The sequence below is a fragment of the Macaca fascicularis genome, chromosome 1, assembly GCF_037993035.2.
Source record: "Macaca fascicularis isolate 582-1 chromosome 1, T2T-MFA8v1.1".
In the NCBI taxonomy this organism is placed as follows: Eukaryota; Metazoa; Chordata; class Mammalia; order Primates; family Cercopithecidae; genus Macaca; species Macaca fascicularis.
The window spans coordinates 142,754,869-142,774,705 of record NC_088375.1 but is presented as its reverse complement, the minus strand read 5'-3'; positions in this window follow the sequence as shown (position 1 = coordinate 142,774,705).

The window sequence follows — 19,837 nt, the reverse complement described above, 5'->3', positions numbered from 1 at the left end:
AGAGGTGACTTCCAAGGCCAACTTGGGGTGATCTGGCTGAGTCTCGGACCAGTCCCAAGTACTGTGGAAGGTCATGAGAGTGGCAAGGCTGAACCTCAAGACCAGTTTCCCAAGCAGGGAGGAGAGGGTGACTCCAGCACCGCTTAGCCTCTCCCATGCCGTCCCTTTCTGGTCTCACTCAGGCCAGGGAGGACTGTTTTCCCAGGATGGCCCACCCTGAAATGTACGAGGCAAAAGAAGGGAGTGCCATCAAAAATCGTTGGGGCAGTCTTGTTGCCACTCCTCTGAATCCTTTCAAAGGAAAAGAGCTCATAAGCAAGGCCGTGAAATTATTCCCACTTGTATAAGCAGAATTCTCACACTTGTGACTATGGAGCTTGTGATGTAAAATTACTTGTTCCATATCTGTCTTTCCCACCAGGAAGTAACTGTTACCAGTTTAGGGACCAGGCTGGTCTTGTTCACTTGTGCCTAGGAGAGTTCCTGGTACACAACTGGTGCTCAACACATATGTGTTGGGTGATAAACTGTGCAGGGACTCTGGTCTTCTTCTAGCCCTTAGTTAGGAATTAGTATGAACAAGACCTCTTCCTGCCCTTCTTTATGGGACCAGCCTGCAGATGCTCTTGCTCCCATCTCCCCCATCCACCACGGCCTCAGTTTGCATTTGCAGAGCCGGCAATTAAAACTCCCCCAGGAACTTTCTCAGAGCCAGAGCCCAGGTCACATGGTTTGGGTCACCGCATGGAGCCTGGGCCTCCTCTGGCCCCAGTTGCAGCTCAGGTGTCAGAGGCTGGGCTGGGGGTGGGGGCTGGACTGGGAGGGCAAGATTTCTAGGAATCACTGGGGGACTGACTTACTCAGATGAAGAATTTGAGAAGTTGATTCAGCTTTTGGGAGGAAATGTCAGTAACTAGGGGAAAAACAACTGGGATGAAGGGTGAGCTCCTTGGCTATGGGAAAGTGTGCTGGCTCTGAGTCAAACTGGCTCTCATCCAGATTTTTATTTCTGGTGTTTGGTGGTTACATAAAAAAAGCTTATAAACTTAACTCCAGTTAGAAAAAAATACAACTATTTCAAATATTGATCCTGGATAATCCCTTCAAACCTGTCAGGGAGACCACCCGGTGTGAAGGGAGGTGGGGGGCCCAGTAGATGAAAACTTGGGGAGGCCTGGGGCCAAGGACGCTCTGGGGCTGCATGATTTGGAATAGCACCTTCTCCATGCAGGATGCCTGTTTTACTGGTCATCTGGCTGCTTCCTATAGGATTTTAAGGACCAAGGGACAAAAAGTCAACGTACAGGCTGCACTGCCTCCAGCAGTGATTCCTAGTCTTTCTAGACTGCTCCCATGCTCACATTTGCATCTGATATTCAGTGACTCTTCCTCTCTGAGCAGAAATAATAGGTAAGTAGATATTTTTCAAGTGGAAATGAATTAAAGTAATTTTATCAGATTGATAAAAGCATGACAAATATGAAATAGAGAAATTAACGAAGTATATGAATGGACAGTTCACTATACGAAAACAAATGCCAATTGAACGTCTGCAAAGATGTTCGTCCCCAACAGTCGTCAAAGAAATGCAATCAAAACAACGAGATACTATTTTATGTCTTTCAGATTAAAAGGACTAGAAAGAAATAATATTGTTTGTCAGTTTTAACTCTTGGAAAACCAGCGAGTCAACTGGAAGACCACTAGGGCTGAGGACTCAGTCCGGTGACTGGTCACCATATTCTCATATAAAAAGCGTAGAGAGACAGAGTTCTTCCCAAATGCCTACAATAACCAGTTAGAAAATACAATGGGGAAAAAATTCCTTTCACAGTAGCAACAACAACAACAACAAAATTTTAAATGCCCAGGAATTAATATAACAAGAAATGAGGAACCTAGATGAAGAAAGCGTTCTGCCTTACTGAGAGACAAGGACATCAAAAGAGCTGCACGTCTAAAAATATCCAGATGAGTTAAAGATTTCAATGTAAAATATGAAATCGTAAAAGTCCTAGAGGAAAAGCTAGGTAATTATGTAATTCTGAGATAGGGGAGATTTCGATAGATGACCCCAAAAGCAGAAACCATTAGTGAAAAGTTGGATAAATATGACCTATATAAAATTTTTTCAATATGTTAATGAACAGCATAAACCAAACTACAAGGCAAATAACAAACTTATAAGTACTAATACATTTTCTCGATGTTAACAGAAAACATATTGCTGGTGTTGCATTTTGTTATGGAACATTCATTAACATCTATTTTAAAGGAGCATTTTTGGGGAAAGTGTCAGTAAGATGCAGTTTCAGTTCTTAATTCACAACAACACATAATTCTGTGGGCTTTCTTCCAGTTCCTCAAAAACTACCAAGATCTTTTGGTTTTAACGTCCTCTACACTTGCTGTTATCTTTGCTTAAAAAGTAAATATGTCCTTTCTCACCCCATGGGCAGCCATGTCTCATGCTTCAGACTTGGGCATAAATGATGCCTTCTCAGACAGGCCTACTTTAACCAGTCTAACTCAAGACATTCCTTACTCTTTATCCCACCAATGTGTTTAATTTCTTTAGAGCATTTATCAAAGCCACACCTTGTAAATATAAACATATTTGTTCATTTGTGACTAGGCCTCCTCTGAAAGAGAGTAAGGCCATAATAGCGGCTCAGGAAGACTCCTGCCTGTTCACAGGCATAGAGCTGTACCTGGTAGAGTATAGCACCGCTGGCACAGGTCAACCAGGCAACACTCATTTGTGGGACAATGAATAGGCACTCATCTGGTGTTGGAAGAGTAAGAGAAAATGAAACAGAGCCCCTCTCCTCCTACAGGATTGGTTGCTTGAATGAATGGATGAATTAATGAACAGAGTTGGACAAGCCTCTCATGACAGTATTCTGTAAGGATTGTCTACCCATGTTTTGTCTCTCCCCAAGACCAGAACTTTGACTTGAATCAAGAGTCTTTGTCAAACTTAAACTTTATCTAACTACAATCAAGTACAGATGCTCCTCAGCTTATGATGGGGTTATGTCCCAATAAACCCATTGTACATTTTAAAATATCATAAATTGAAGATACGTTTAATACGCCCAATCTACTGAACATCATAGCTTAGCCTCACCTACCTCAAACACAATCAGAACACGTGCATCAGCCTACAGTTGGGCAAAATCATCTAACACAGAGCCTATTTTATAGTAACATTATAATAAATAATTTTGAATCAAAACTTGAAATTCGAAGTATGGTTTTTACTGAATGTGTATTGCTTTTGTACCATTGTAAAGTAGAAAATTCATAAGTTGGGGACTGTCAGTGTCTCGAATCCAGCTGTCATTATCTAACTGAAACCCTACCCTAGTCAATACCGAAAGCCCAGCTCCAGAGCACAGGGGACCACCGAAACAAGGAAGCACAATTCAACAAAGAAATTATCGAAAGGGAGTTTCACTTGTTCCTTGTGTCTCTTGACATTCAAGGGAGTCTAATTTATAACCCCTGTGGGACTTTTCACATCCTCTCTTCTCTACCCCAATCCCCTGCCCACCCCACAAGAATCTAGACCAATCTAGATTTTTCTTTACCAATTTTCCCAACCCCTTCTCACCCAATGCCCCCATTCCCAACTCCACCTCCCACACTGTCCTTTGTCCTTTCTTGCTCCCTGGCTATTCACTAGGACTTGACCCCTTTCTAAATGCTTTTCATCCCCCCACCATCTGATCTGAGTCTCTTGTGTCTTCAGAACTTCAGAGCCCAGTAGTCTTTACTAAAGTCCCAAAGTCCGGGAGTAACTCTGACTGAGACATTCTCTTGGGAATATGGAGGTGGGAGTAGGAGAAAAGTGATCTGGAAATTACTGAAATCTCTTTGGTGGTCTGGGGTGCAGGAAAGGGGGAGAGAAGAGGTATCTCACTATTTCTCATCAGTAAAATGCCTGCATCCCCAACCTCTTCTCTGACCTCTCTCCATTGCTGTTCTGCCTGCTCTGGGGCTGTGTCCTGACACTCAGCTGTTCCTGGGGTTGTTGGTCCTGCCACACACTCTACCACAGAGCACTGTTTCTCATGAGGCTGTAACACCTCCAGCTCTGAAGCCCATCATATCAGATGATACACCAACTAGCCCGCCTTAATACAGCCCGGTCCCACCCCTTCATCCCTCATTCCTTGTGGGTCCCTCTCACTCATCATTTCTGCAATAGACTCTGGCTTTCTCATCTCCTCCATCGTCAAAGGTTGGAATGCTCTGGGGCTTAGTTTCTTTGACTGCTTCCATGCTTACTCCCTAGGTGATGTCTTTCAACTATGTGGATGGTCTACACATCTATAGGCTAATAACTCTCACGTTTATATCTCTTGCCTGGACTCCCCTGAACTTCAGACTCATATATCCAATAGCCTATTCCTGTCTCTATTCAAATGTCTAACAGACGTCTCACTGTCAACAACAGAACTCTTGATTTTCCCCACAAACCTGCCTTCCTTATAGTTCTCCTCCTCTCAGTAAATGTACCTCCACTCTTCTAGTTGCTCAGCCCCAAAACCTTAGCATCATCCCTGACTCCTCTTTCTCTTACATCCCACATTCAACCTGTCAGCAAATCTTGTCATTCTAGACTCAATCCACTTCTCATCACTTGCACAGCAACCTCCCTCCTCCAAGCCACAGTCTCATTGTGCCTGGATTCGTGTCACAGTCTCCATAGCAGATACTCAGCATCCCTCTCGCCGGTGTATTAAGTATTGCTTAGGAAAATAGTATGTCCCCTGGGCCCTCCTGCAGAATAGAACTGTTGGGTTTCCCAGCCCTACATGAGGTAGCCACTCTTGTATGCCCACTACTCTGAGGCTTTTCATCCCTTCTTCCACCATTGCCATAGAAGTTTTCATAGTTCTACTTCACTTTATTAGGGCCATCCCTTTCCCTGAGCAGCAAGTTAGCACTATTTCCCCAGGTGCATATGAGGGTGTTAAATCCTGCATCATAGGATAATACTCCCATATCAGTATACTCTCCATAGCAGGAGACTCTAGGTTGGTTCCATGATTCCACCTTCTAGTATTCACATTCTTGTGTAATCCCGCCATAGAGCACAATCCAGACACATGGTGAGTTCTATGTGGTTACTTGTATGTGAGTAACATTTGTCTTGCTAGAAGGACTCTCTCTTGCTGGCTTCCAAGGAGCAAGATGCCATGTTATGAGTTGCCTTAAAGAGAGGGCCATGTGGCAAGGCACTGAAGGTGGCCTCTGGCAGACAGCCAGCAAGAAACAGGCCTTCAGTCTGATAGTCTGCAAGGCCCTGAATCCTGCCAATAACGGTGTAAACTTAGAAGTAGGTCCTTCTTCACTTGAGCTTTCAGGTAAGATCTCAGCTCAGGCTGACACCTTGATTGCAGCCTTGCAGATGACCCAGGAAATCTGTGCTGGAACTCCTGACCCAGAGAAACTATGAGAAAATAAATGTGTGTTCTTTTAAGTCACAAAGTTGGTGGGGAACCACAATACAGAAATAGATAACTAATACACTTACATTCTGTCCATCCCCTGCTTTGATCAAACAGTCTTAGAATCTAGTCCCATATGCACTGTCCCAGGTTTGACCAATTTATACTGGCCAGGTCCGGAGCTCCTTTCTTCTTTTAGCAGGTCCGGCACTTCCCCAGCTGTGATATATTGTGACTTGACCCTAGTTATTGGTTTTAGCAATTGACAGCTACATTTTGTCACAGGTGATGGGGTCCTCATAGCCAGCCTGCCAGTGAGCGATTCTGTCCCAAAATCCCATTTTAGAGTCTGCATCCTAAGACCACTTCTCGTATCAACTGTCATAGCTCAGGTACACAGAGAAACAGATTGCAAGATTCTGAGACTTGCGTGCAGGAGGTTTTTTGGGGTGCACTCTTGGGACAAACATCTTCAAGGAGTGACGGGAAGCAGGATTGAGCAGGGGAAGAAATTGACCTACACTGCAGTTGCAACAAAGGTTTCAGCTGCTCCTGTAAGTTGCCATAGCACCCAAATGGCCTTCAGAGCTGTTGAGGCAAGGGGGCTGGGACTTAAAACCTTCTCATCATCCAAAATTGTTGAAGGCAGGCTTCTTGCAGGGAAGGGGGCATGATCTTGGCAGGCAAATCTTCACTGGGGGAAATTCCCCAAGAGAAAGTCAGCTGAGAACAGTCAATCGCCAACACTCCCAGCAGCGAGGGGGGATAAGTACCCAGATCCTGAGCACATCCAGCACCCACTACATTCTCCCTAGAGGTCCTCCTCCAGCTATTTCCACCCCATCTCACACTTCTCCAGCCACCCCACCCAATACCAGCCTCTCTCACCTTCAAGAAAGACTGGTTATTGGACCTGTAAAATCAGGCTGGGAGTGTCCTGTCCCCAGGAGCTGGCAAAACAACGGGCTCCAAGGGCCTCAGTCTCATCCTCACCATCCCAGAGCAGCTTGAGAAATGATCCTATGTGGCCTTACAATGTTCAGTGCAGAGAACACAGGAGAAGAAGCCACTGGGAAAGAAACCGGTCCTTTCCCTTCTGCTCAATGGGCTGCACGCGGCCTGGTCGGTATATGATCTCACTTAACCATCACAGCACCCGTGAGCTGAAAATTGTTCTCTCTGATTTCCCAGTGAAGAGTCTGAGCATCAGAGGGATTCAGTAACGTGGGTGCCAGTCTCTCTGAAGCAGCTTGTCTGTCTGTCTTTTTTGCTGCCCCTTCCTCATCCTGACCCTAAGTACTGGAATCACTCACTTATGAGGGAGTCTCACCCCACTCTATGACTTTAAGTACCATGTTTGCACTGATGATTCTACATTTGTATCTTCAGCTCGCTCTGCTCCCCAGAACTCCCAGCCTGGATATTCATTTGCCTTCTCAGCATCTTTTCTTGGATATCAAAGAATGAACTTGATAGTTCAAAACAGAATTCCTGGTTTTCTCTGCCAAATCTCACCACCCCCATTCCTACCGTCTTAGTTTCCATTCCTACTCAGAATGGTACTGTCATTCTTCCAGTTGCTCAGGCCAAACACCTGGCGTGGTCCTTGACATTGCTTTTTCTCTCACACCTCATATCCAATCTATTTGCATACATTGTCAGATTTTCCTTTGAATCTGACCCTTTCATACTGACTCTGCTGCAACCACACTGGCCTAAACCACTGTCATCTCCCATCGGTACTATTGCAAGAGCTACTTCCTTGGTCTTCACTCCTCAATTTCTTCTCTACATAGCAGCCAGAGTGATCCTTTAAAACTGTAAGATCATTTGGGAAGCCAAGGTGGGAGGACTGTTTGAGGCCAGGAGTTTGAGACCAGCCTAGGTAACACAGAAAGACTTTGTCTCTACAGAAGGTTTAAAAATCAGCTGGGCACAGTGGCACACACTGGTAATCTTAGCCACTCAAGAGACAGAGGCAGGAGGATCGCTTGAGCCCAGAGTTTGAGGTTTCAGTGAGCTATGATTATACCACTGCACTCTAGCCTAGGCAACAGAGCAAGATCCTGTCTCAAAAATCAATAAATAAACGAAATGAAATGATGTGTAAGATCATGTCCTTCTTCAATTCAACACTTTCCAGTAGCTTCCTATTTCTTCCAGAATAAAATCCAAAGTCCTTGCCATGGCCTACAAGACTACCAGATCTGGCACCCCCTAACCCCTCTGTCCTCATTTCTTACTCTCATCTCTTGATCCTACATCTCACCCTTTCTTTATTTCACTCTAACCAGTATGGCCTCATTGCCGGTCCTCAATACTCCCAAAATGTTGCTCCTATCACAGCCCATTGCAGTCCTTGTTTCCTCATAGAGATTTATATCACTCCCTGCAACACTCTTTCTTTTGGTCTCTGCACCAAGGTGCTCTGTTTGGGTGTCTCTCCCTACATCAAAGAGGCATTTCTTACCAGCCTAGCTTAAAACAGATGCTGTCCTCACCCCATGATTCTCTAACACTCTTATTCTGCTCTATTTTTCTGCATATTGTGTGTTTGTTTGATAGCCTCTCCACCTAGAATGTAAGCTCCATGAAGGCAAGTCTGCTGTTCACTGATGTGTCTCCAGCATCTAGAACAGTACCTGGCACACATTGAGTGCTCAATCAGTGTTTGTTGCAAGAATAAGTGAATAAGTGAGTAAACTGCCATGGCAGAGACATGGCCTGGCAGGTTTCTTGTGAGGTTTTTGGAAAATGTTCTATGAAAGCTCTGAGAGCAGCAGGTAACAGCAGAAACTGGCATATTGGCTGCCTCTTTTTTTTCAGTGTAGGGATTTCTCATCCTGTATTTGTTGTTGTCTTATCACCTCATTCAAAATACAGTTCTAAAACCTCATGGCTTCTACCCAGACCAACAGGGTTTATGACATGACACAACCAAACCCTTCTTCCTTATCCGTTTCCCAAACACAAATCCACATCTACATCTACACCCGCACTTAGCTTTAGCAAACAAATCTTCACAGAACACAATAAGCTAACCAAATATATAAAAATATATATTTACAAAAAGATTTTAGGAGATGTTTATCCATTTCACAGAAGGATCCTTTGCTTTGGAAAAGGATTCACCACAGGAATCCTTTCACCAAATCATTTCAAAATAGTTCACCAAATCATTTCAAAATAGGACTTGCCTTCAAGTGTCTCTCCTAGAAGAAAAGAAAGAAGCCTGTATTTACCAAATACCCATATGTTCCCATCACTGGGCCTCTACTATTGGCTATTACTTTATTTAATTCTGATACTCTGTGACTTAGCGAGTTATACCAGGAGTATATCTGATTATTACATCATTTAGTTGTATCTTTTGAGTTTCTTTGAATTTCACAAATGATTATATTTTATCCAACGAAAAATATAAAAATACATAGCATGCTGGGGTCATTTAGTTTTGGAACAAATATATTTTATACACCTCAAAAACACTTAAGAAGGCAACTTCCATTTCTAGCCATTATGGAATAACTATCAACAGACTAGTCTTCCTTTTTAAACAACTCTTAAACTGGAAAAAATGTATGAAATAATTGTTTTCAGACTTTAGACAGGATTGAGATTCCTGAGAGGAGGAAAACAAAAGAGATGAACTTGCCAATTGCCCTGACTTTTTGTCTGGAGCACTTTGCCCACTGTGGTACAAGGAGGGGATGCTCCGATAGTGGATGGTCCTCTTGCTCAGCCAAGATGGCAGACATCAGAGCTTAGCACTACTGAGATGGTTGGAACTTGTGGGCAAGGCACTGTAGAAAAGGGAACTTTGCAGAGAAAGAACTCTACACATCTGCATAGAGGTCCCCATGAGTCATTAGCTGATATTAAGCTGTACTTGTGTGGGCCAAGACTCCATGAGTTGAGGCAAAGACTAACTGCCGGGGAAAAAAACAACCACTGGGATGATATGAACTAAACAACCACTAAAACTCACACAGCCCTAGGAGACATTAAAGTTTTGACCAGCCAGATGGAGAGATCTCACTGAACGCTCCAAGCAGTCAATAGAGATCCCAGGAAGGCCATGTCTTAGGATAGGGTGAATTTAACCTTACAGTAAAGGCTACTCTAGTAAAGACTACTCTAATAAGGCTTAAAAACAGCTTTTATTTTATTTATTTATTTAGATAGGGTAAGGGAAGGGAAAAGGAGAAGAGAAGGATAGGGGGCAAAACAACTCTTGTAAAAACCAAGTTGATCCACAAGTAAATTAACTACCAACTAGAACAAAACTCAACGTAATTAAAGAAGACAACAAAATCCAGAATTCAACAATGTAGCACTGACAATGTCCAGCATCCAATCAAAGATATTACTAAACATCTGAAGAAGTAGAAAAAAGTGACCTATAGTGAGAAGAAGTATCAGCCAACAGAAATAAATGCTCCTAATGTTTTCCTTGCAACATGGTACGGTATTTTCTTTTCAGAATTACAACTCTGATTCAGTAAGAAGGTAAATGATATTCTGGTTATTTTGTTTAAAAGGCAGAAAAATGGCCGGGCGCGGTGGCTCACGCCTGTAATCCCAGCACTTTGGGAGGCCGAGGCAGGTGGATCACAAGGTCAGCAGATCGAGACCATCCTGGCTAACACAGTGAAACCCCGTCTCTACTAAAAATACAAAAAATTAGCCAGGCGTTGTGGCAGGCGCCTGTAGTCCCAGCTACTCGGGAGGCTGAGGCAGGAGAATGGCGTGAACCCGGGAGGCGGAGCTTGCAGTGAGCTGAGATGGCGCCACTGCACTCCAGCCTGGGCGACAAAGCGAGACTCCGTCTCAAAAAAAAAAAGGCAGAAAAGTATATAATATTTTTAAGGATTTATGTCCCAAATAGAATAAATAGAAACTTGGGGTAAGTTTCACCTCTTTGACAATAACTCTTGAAGCTTATGAATAATTTACAACTTCATAGAATTATCACACTGTCAGTGGCCATGGAGATCATTTATTCCCTCATTTGAGAGATGTGAAAACCAAAGCCCAGTGACTTGTGGTAAGAAGCAGCTGGGTAATCATTGAGCCAGGTTAATTCTCAAGCCTAGGCTTTTTCCATGCTGCTTCTAGAACCATCTTGTTAATTTTTAAATTTCACAGTATTTATTGCAGACCAGCTAAGGAGGGCACCATCCTAGGCATTAGACACAGAGCCATGAACATGGTGGATATGACCCCTCTTCATGGAGCTCACATTCTAGGGCAAAAGGCATGCAGTAAGCAAGAAAACAATGTATATAAGTTCTGGATTGGGAGAAGTACTCAGAAGAAAATAAAGACAAAAAAAATGGGATAGAGAATGACTGAGGGGTGAGAGAGGTGTCAAATTTGGTTTATGTGATGAGAGAAGGCTTCTCTAAGAAGGTGACATCTGCCTTGAGGCCTCAATGATGATAAAGAGCCAGCCATATGAAAATCTGCAGGAAAATAATTCCAGGATGAGGGATAGCAAGTATAAAGTCTCTAAGGTGGGAATGAGTTTGGCATGACCATAGTAACAAGGAATGGAGAGGGGAATAGTGATAAAGAGGGATTGCAGACTTGCATCCTGGACCTATTTCTAATTTTCTATATTGCTTAATTAAGTCTAGGTGATCACAAAGGCTCTGACATATTATGGTTCTCTAATTTATGGAACATATTCAATGTGAAAATTGAATAGGGGTACCATGCACAGAATAAAGAAACAAGATAATATCCTAGGTATGGTGCAAAAAGAATGCGCTTTGAAATCAGCTTAACTTATTTGGATCCACATGTATTAACGACATATTCTTGGATAACTTCTTTAAGGGCTTATTAGAGTCTTGGCTTCTTTATTGACAAAAATAGGTATAATGCTAAGTACCACAGAGTGACCAGAAAAATTGACTGAGATGTGTAATAAAACCAAGCCCAGTGTTTGGCACATATTACCAGCTCAAAAAAAATGTTATTTTAAATCTTCTTTCTGGGGAACATGACTGATAATACTCACTGTAAAGGCATGTGAAAACATCTAAGGAGAGGATAAAAGGGTTCATTAATCACGGATCTGTGTGACATACGTACTAAGTGCCAGGCACTGGGGATGGACTGATGAGCGTGACACACACCCTGTTTCTTTTGGAGCTTGCATTCTGAATAGGGAGAGACAGGCAATGTACAAACTAAAACAATTAAAAAATATATTATCAAGGAATAAATGTCATGCAAAGAATTAAAACTGAATGATGTAATGGAGGGAAACTGGGTGTCTACCATAGACTGGATGATGGGGGAAAGCCTTTCCCATGTGATAATTAAGCTGAGATCTGAAAAGTATGGAGGAACCAGCTGTGGGATGATCTGGGGAGTAGCATTCCAGGCAAAGGAATTGTCAATGTGAAGGCATTAAGGTAAGAAAGATATCACAGAACATGATGGTTGGAGCATAACAGGGAGGCAGGAGAGTCGTATGAGCTGAGGAGGAGTCAGATCCCTTAGGTCTTTGAGTACCAAGATAATCACAGACAAATCTTTGTAATATACAAAGCATTCCTAGAAATTGAGAAAATAAAGGACAACAACCCAATAGAAAAAGAGGCAAAGGATAAAACAGACAGTTCACACAGCATGAGAACAACAAATAATCCTTATACATATAAAAAGATGCACAACTTCATTCATTGTAAGAAAAATGCATATTAAAATTACTTTGAGATATCATTTTTTCATCCATCAAATTGGCAAAAATACCAAAGTTGGATTATACACTCAATTGGTACAGCTATGAGAAAATAGGTATTGTTGATAGTTTAAAATGGTGCAAATTCAATGGGATATAATTTGGTAATATCTATTAGGAATAAAAATTCACTTACTCTTTGGCCTGGCAATCCTACTTCCGGGAATTTTTCCTTGAGATACACCTGCACACAAACCCAAGAACCTTCATATGAGGCTACTAACTGCAGTGTGGTTTCTAATAGCAAGAGATGGAAACAAGCCAAGTGTACATTGAAAGGGGTAGGTTAGGCCGGGCGTGGTGGCTCATGCCTGTAATCCCAGCACTTTGGGAAGCTGAGCCAGGTGGACCATGAGGTCAGGAAATTGAGACCAGCCTGATCAACATGGTGAAACTCTGTCTCTACTGAAAATACAAAAATTAGCCAGGCGTGGTGGCATTTGCCTATAATCCCAGCTACTCAGGAGGGTGCAGCAGGAGAATTGCTTGAAGCTGGGAGGCGGAAGTTGTAGTGAGCGGAGATCTCACCACTGCACTCCAGTCTGGGCAACAGAGTGAGACTCTGTCTCAAAAAATAAATACATAAATAAATAAAATAAAGAAGAAGAAGAAAAGAAAGGGATAGTTTAAATAAATTATGGTATATCCCCAAAGTAGAATTCTATATGGCTGTAGAAAAGAAATGAGATACTGCTTTATATTCTGATATGGAAATAAAATATGTTAGGTGAGACAAGCAAAGTGCAGAACAACATGTATAGTATTAATACACCGTGTAATAAAGGGGGAAAGAGAGGAGATTCTTATTTGCTCACATTTGCTTTAGGAAGCCTGACAAGCTAGTGAAAGTGGCTACCTGCAGGGGAACAGGAGGGTATGTACGCACAAGAATAGCAGTCAGATTTTTAAAAGTATACTTTTTTTCTGTTTTTTTGGAATTTATTCTAAGTGTGATGGGAAGCCATTGTGGAGTATTAAACAGGGGATTGACAAGATCTAACGTCTTTTAAAGACTGTGTTCTAGCAGCCACGTGGGGAATAATCACAGAGAGACAAGGAGGCCGCAGGGAGTCTGCTGGATGGACTGGTTTATGTTAGAGGTAAGGATGGCGTAGACTCCGGTGGTGGTGGTGCAGATGGAGAGCAGCAGATATGTTTGGAAGCCATCAGGACTCACTGATGGATTGGCTGTGGGAGGTGAAAGAAAAATAACAGTTTTGTGTCTTGAGCCATGAGGTGGCATGGTGCTACCAGACCCCAGAGATTGATAAAATAACAGCTGGGGCAGTTCATAAGGTTTTATGGAAAAGGATGCCTGTTAGCAGAGCTGTGAAGGACTCTAGGATCTGAGGAAGTGATGAGAAGGCCTTGCAGATGGAGAGGAAGGAATGGAGCAGGCAGAGCCAGGAGGCAGGGGGAGGGGGCTCTGCTCTGTGGACTGGTTGGGTCTCTCTGCTTCAGTTTTTCTCCATTGCAGCTCAGCTCAGCCCCAGGGCCATGAAACAACTTGAAACCAAATCCTCTATTTCCCATCATATGCTTCTTTTAACTGCTTCCTACACTTCCTGTGACTGTTTCCTTGCAATAACTAGTTTCTATCACATGCATTGGCATTCTGAGAAATACACTAAAAGTGAAAAACTCAACCAAAATGAGGACTGTCTGGCTGGCGGGGTTAAAGATTTGTCGCTTTTTCCTTTGCTGGTGCAATAATGTAATTACCTTCTCTTGGATCACTCTCTTGGGTAGAAAGGTAAAAAGTGGTGGATTTCCCTAGAGTGCAGGTTAGACGTTCCCCTAGGTGCTTCCACTTTTAAGGCTAACTGGCGGGCTAAGAAGCTTCTTATTGTCACCTCTCCTCTCCACACAGGAAAAAGATTTGATAACTGGAATCCTCAATGGAAAGTCTCTTCTACAGTTGCTTACTTACGAAAAAGTGGTGCTCCAGAAGAAGTTTGTGTTTCAGATGAAGATTCTTGAAGCTCTAGTTTCCACTTTTGGGGTATGCTGTACGGTTTTGGGTTTAAATAACAAAAATTGTCAGGCACGGTGGCTTATGCCTGCAATCCCAGCATTTTGGGAGGCTGAGGCAGGTGGATCACTTGAGGCCAGGAGTTCAAGAACAGCCTGGCCAACACGGTGAAATCCCATCTCTACTAAAAATACAAAAATTAGCTGGGCATGGTGGCAGGTGCCTGTGGTCCCAGCTACTTGAGGGGCTGAGGAAGGAGAATCGCCAGGAAAGTCAAGGCTGCAATGAGCCAAAACTCTGCCATTGCACTCCAGCCTGGGCAACAGAGCAAGATCCTGTCTCACACACACAAAAAAAGTTTTCTCCCTTCCTACACCACCCCTGCACCATACAGAATCCATGTGACTTTCCCTTTTAAAAATTCAGCATTATTTCAACACTGTTGTCAAGTACACTGTGTTCTTTGCAGAAACTATGTCATAGGCAGTTTATGAACCGAGACAAGTAACAGACCAGCAAAAGCTGCTCCACCCAAATCACTTATGAAGACTTTCAGCTTTGAGTCTTTGATTGGTCTAATGGAAGGAACCAGGTTGGATTTTAAAGCTGAGAAATTCTTGTTCTCCTTGTCCATTTCCTCTTTTCTTGCACAGGTGGTATGCTTTGGTTGATAAAAGGATAATCAGTTCAGGGGCTTCTGAGCAGAAAGAAAATATTGATAATATGTTAATAAAATAGAAAGGAAAAGGGTTGAGGGGTGTGTGTGTGTATGTGTGTGTGTGTGTGTGTGTGTGTACTCACATTCCCACCCCTCATTTCTTTTTAAGTCAAGGTAGAGTTCACTTCAGTCATGTGGTTCTACATTTAAAGTTTTTTTTTCTTTTTAATGAATTCTCAGAGGCAGTAAACGCAGAAAGTCATTAAAAATTAATTCAAGCTGCGACCTTCTGAGGAAGGGGAGGTGATGTCATATGATGACCTTTATTTTAAGTGTGAAATCAAATCTACATAAAGTACAGTGTTCACTTCCTCTGAAAAAGCTGAAATGGAAATCTAAGCACAAAGGCAGCAAATATGCCAAAAATCAAACTTTTGATTATCAATGACATCTATAAAAATTAATCCGGCCATTTGCCCATTTTCAAACATGTTGCATTGGGGAAGAGCAATGCTCTAGGTTTGGCTTGCTTTGAAACAAAAAAGATGCCTATATTTGGCATTTGGTAACATTTCTTCACTTTACAGAATGATTATAACATTCACAAGTGGCTAGATGAAACCAACACTTTATAAACAATGTTTGATTAGGGAATATTAATTTTTTCATAAACATGGGGAGGGAGGAAGAGGAGGAAGAGCAGCAAATTATCAAGAATACTGTGTGGAACCATGAAAAGTTTGGGGTAGACCTAACATTGATTTGCTTTTTATTTACTAGACAACATTTTCTCTGTGTGTGTGTGGTTTTTTTTTTTTTTTTTTTTTTTTGAAATAATGGGGAAAGAAATTACATCTGTGTCTTTTTTTTTTAAATAATAAAAATCAGACAACTCACAACTCTTATATAGGTCATGAAATTATAACATTTTTGGATCATAGACTCTTATAAGAATCTAATGAAAACTATGACTTATTGTCATATGTAACGGCCTAATGAATTAGGTGGATTTCTGGTTGTTTTACTTGTCTGTTTGAGTAATCCATTTAACTATTCCTAGCTAATACCATATTATTTTAATTACATGATTTTATAGTATATCTGCTAAGGTCAGACTATCTCACCATTCTTTTTAAAAGTATTAATTCAATGGGAAGTGAATAAACGTTTTAATAAATGCTTCCAATAGAATTGAATAATCATCTGGAAAGAAGTAAAAATAGGCCCCTACCTTCATATCATACACAGAAGTATGGATAAAGACCTACCTACATTTTAAAAATAAAAATTTAAAAGTATTAGTATATATCTAGAGTCAGAGAAACCCTAAGCAAGACAGGGAACCCAGAGGCCAAAGGAAAAGATAAGTATCTTCAACTACTTAAGAATTAAACATTTTGTCTTGGCAATATCAATTAGAAACAAAATGGAAAGACCATGAGAGACTGGGAAAATATTTCTCATACATGACATGTGACACAGAATTTCACTAAGGTACGAATCATTAAGAAAAAGACAATTCATTGGAAAAATGGGCAAAGAAAATAGAAATTTACAGGAGAATCTGGAAAAGACTGATTTGATAACTTCATTGCAGATAATACAAATCCAAATGAGATAAAATTTTCAACCATCAGATTGGCAAAATTTAAAACACATAACACTGGTAACAATGATAGTAGGTAATATTTATTAAGTGATTAGTATAAGCTAAGAACTTTATGTGGACTAGCCATTTAATATTCACAACAACGCTAAAATGTAGATTTTTTTAATATCAAGGAAACAGTTTACCTAGCAAATGGTAGCACCAAGATTTAAATCTTATGCCTAGAGCCCAAACTTCTGTTTCAACGTAGGCAATGTTGATGAGGAAGTCAGCTGGAATTACAGGCACCCGCCACCATGCCCAGCTAAGTTTTGTATTTTTAGTAGAGACAAGGTTTCACCATGTTGGCCAGTCTGGTCTTGAACTCCTGACCTCGTGATCCACCCGCCTCGGCCTCCCAAAGTGTTGGGATTACAGGCGTGAGCCACCGCGCCCGGCCAATGTTTTCTAATTTATTAAAATAAAGTTTATGATGATCCATTATTAAAATTTCTGCTATATCTGTTGTGTCTTTTTTTAACTTCTAATGCATGTGTTTACTTTTACTTAATTTTTGCCTATCTCCAATAGTCTTTTAAAGTAATAATTAACTTGCCATGTTGGATACTCTTACATTTTCAATCTTTTTTTTCCAATGTACAACTTAGAGCAATTTAAGTTTCTCCATAAGTTACGTGCTTTAGCTGCATGTTTGAATGTAGCATTTTCACTATTTTTCAAGTTTAACCATCTAATTTTCTTTTTTCTTTTTCTTTTTTTTCCCTTGAGATGGAGTCTTGCTCTATCACCCAGGCTGGAGTGCAGTGGCGCAGTCTCGGCTCACTGCAACCTCTGCCTCCCCGGTTCAAGCGATTCCCCTGCCTCAGCCTCCTGAGTAGCTGGGACTACAGGCACATGCCACCATCCCCAGCAAATTTTTCTATTTCTGGTAGAGATGGGGTTTCACTATGTTGGCCTGGCTGGTCTTGAACTCCTGGCCGTGGGTGATCCACCTGCCTTGGCCTCCCAATCCAATTTTCATTATGACTTCTTCTTTGAGCCATGAATTAATTAGAAGTGGTTTTTTTTTTGATTCCCCCATTTAACTGATTGTCAGAACATATAAAGTGGTTTTTTGTTTTTTTGCTTTGTTTTGTTTTGTTTTTAGACAGAGTTGTGCTCTGTCACCAGGCTGGAGTGTAGTGGCACAATCTCAGCTCACTGCAACGTCTGCCTCCTGAGTTCAAGCAATTCCCCTGCCTCAGCCTCCCGAGTAGCTGGGACTACAGGCGCATGCCACCACGCCTGGCTAATTTTTTTGTATTTTAGTAGAGACAGGGTTTCACTATGTTGACCAGGATGGTCTTGATCTCCTGACCTCGTGATCCGCCTGCCTTGGCCTCCCAAAGTGCTGGGATTACAGGCGTGAGCCACTGCGCCCGGCCATAAAGTGTTTTTAAATTCCTAAATGTATTGAATATTTAAAAATTACTTTTGTATTCATTTTTAAACTATTTGTATTGTGATTAGGTAACCTGATCAGTATGATTAAATTTTGTGGTATTTGCTGAGAATGCCATTATAGTTCCAGGAGTGGTATATACAAAATTCTCAAATTGGGGGACACAGGATTCTATGTATGAATCTTAAATCAAGCTTAATTACATTGTTCAAATCTTCCATATCCGAATATTTTTGACTTGTCAACTTCTGAGAGTGATATGTTAAAATATCCTACTGTGATGATGAATTTGTCAGTTCCTCTTTTTCCGCTTTATAATTGTCACTTTTTTTTTTTTTTCTCTTTAAAGCATTGGAGTGTGAGAACATAATAGATAAGGATATTAACTACAGCAGAATATCTTGGCAAAAAACTAAAATGTCCATTACTAGTGCATTATCTGAATTCATTGTAAAAAATATCATGCAGCCACCAAAAATCATGAAATTTGTTCCATATCTAATCATCTACAGGAGGTCCATGTTAAGTGAAAAAGGCAAGTTGCAGAGTATGTATATTGTGATCCCATTTTTAGTAAGCGAAACAAAAACTTCTATATTCATGAACACGTTTCAATATGTTTGAGTTTGAAAAAAGGCTGTTGGCCGGGCGCGGTGGCTCAAGCCTGTAATCCTAGCACTTTGGGAGGCCGAGACGGGCGGATCACGAGGTCAGGAGATCGAGACCATCCTGGCTAACACGGTGAAACCCCGTCTCTACTAAAAAATACAAAAAACTAGCCGGGCGAGGTGGCGGGCGCCTGTAGTTCCAGCTATTCTCGGCTGAGGCAGGAGAATGGTGTGAACCCGAGAGGAGGAGCTTGCAGTGAGCTGAGATCCGGCCACTGCACTCCAGCCTGGGTGACAGAGCAAGACTCCGTCTCAAAAAAAAAAAAAAAAAGAAAAAGAAAAAAGGCTGTTAACATCAGCAGCTCCTCTAGGTAAGTGACTGGAGGGAGTAGGAAGGGTAGCGTTAACAAATATCTTTGTATTTCACTTCCTATGAAAAACATGTTTTCATTTGGGCAATTTAAGGTAAGCCTAATAAGAAAATGATGATGATTAGCATTCATCTCAGGAGGCCTGAGAAAGATATGCCATATGAAAAAAGCAAGTCACAGACTTGCGTGGTGGCTCACATGCCTGTAATCTCAGCACTTTGGGAGGTGGAGGTTGGTGGACCACTTGAAGTCAGGAGTTCAAGACCAGCCTGGCCAACATGGTAAAACCCCATCTCTACTAAAAATATAAAAATTAGCTTTGGGTGACAGAGTGAGACCCTGTCTCAAAAAAAAAAAAAAAAAAAAAAGAAAAGAAAAAAGCAAGTCACAACTGTTATAATCCAATCTTCTTTTTTGACAGGGCCTTCCTCTGTCACCCAGGCTGGAGTGCGGTGGCATGATCTCAGCTCACTGCAAACTCCACCTCCTGGGTTCAAAGATTCTCCTGCCTCAGCCTTCTGAGTAGCTGGGATTACAGATACATGCCACCCCAACCCACTAATTTTTGTATTATTAGTAGAGACAGGGTTCCACTATGTTCGCCAGGCTGGTCTCGAACTCCTTACCTCAAGTGATCTGTCCACCTTGGTCTCCCAAAGCACTGGGATTACAGGCATGAGACACTGCGCTGGGCCATAATCTAATCTTATTTAATGACACGGACATGTTGATATGAATTAAGGAAACATCCGGGAACACATACACTAAATCGGTATTCTTATATTCAAGTTGGAGGATTACGGAGGCCTTTTCATTGCTGCATGTCTGTATTCTTTGCATTCATTTTATACGTATATATTGTTTGAACAAGAAAGATAATTTTTTCTTACAAAAAGCCTATGGACTCCCACCAAAAACAACAGCCGAGACACATCTGCAATAAAATCCTACATGCAATTCCGGCC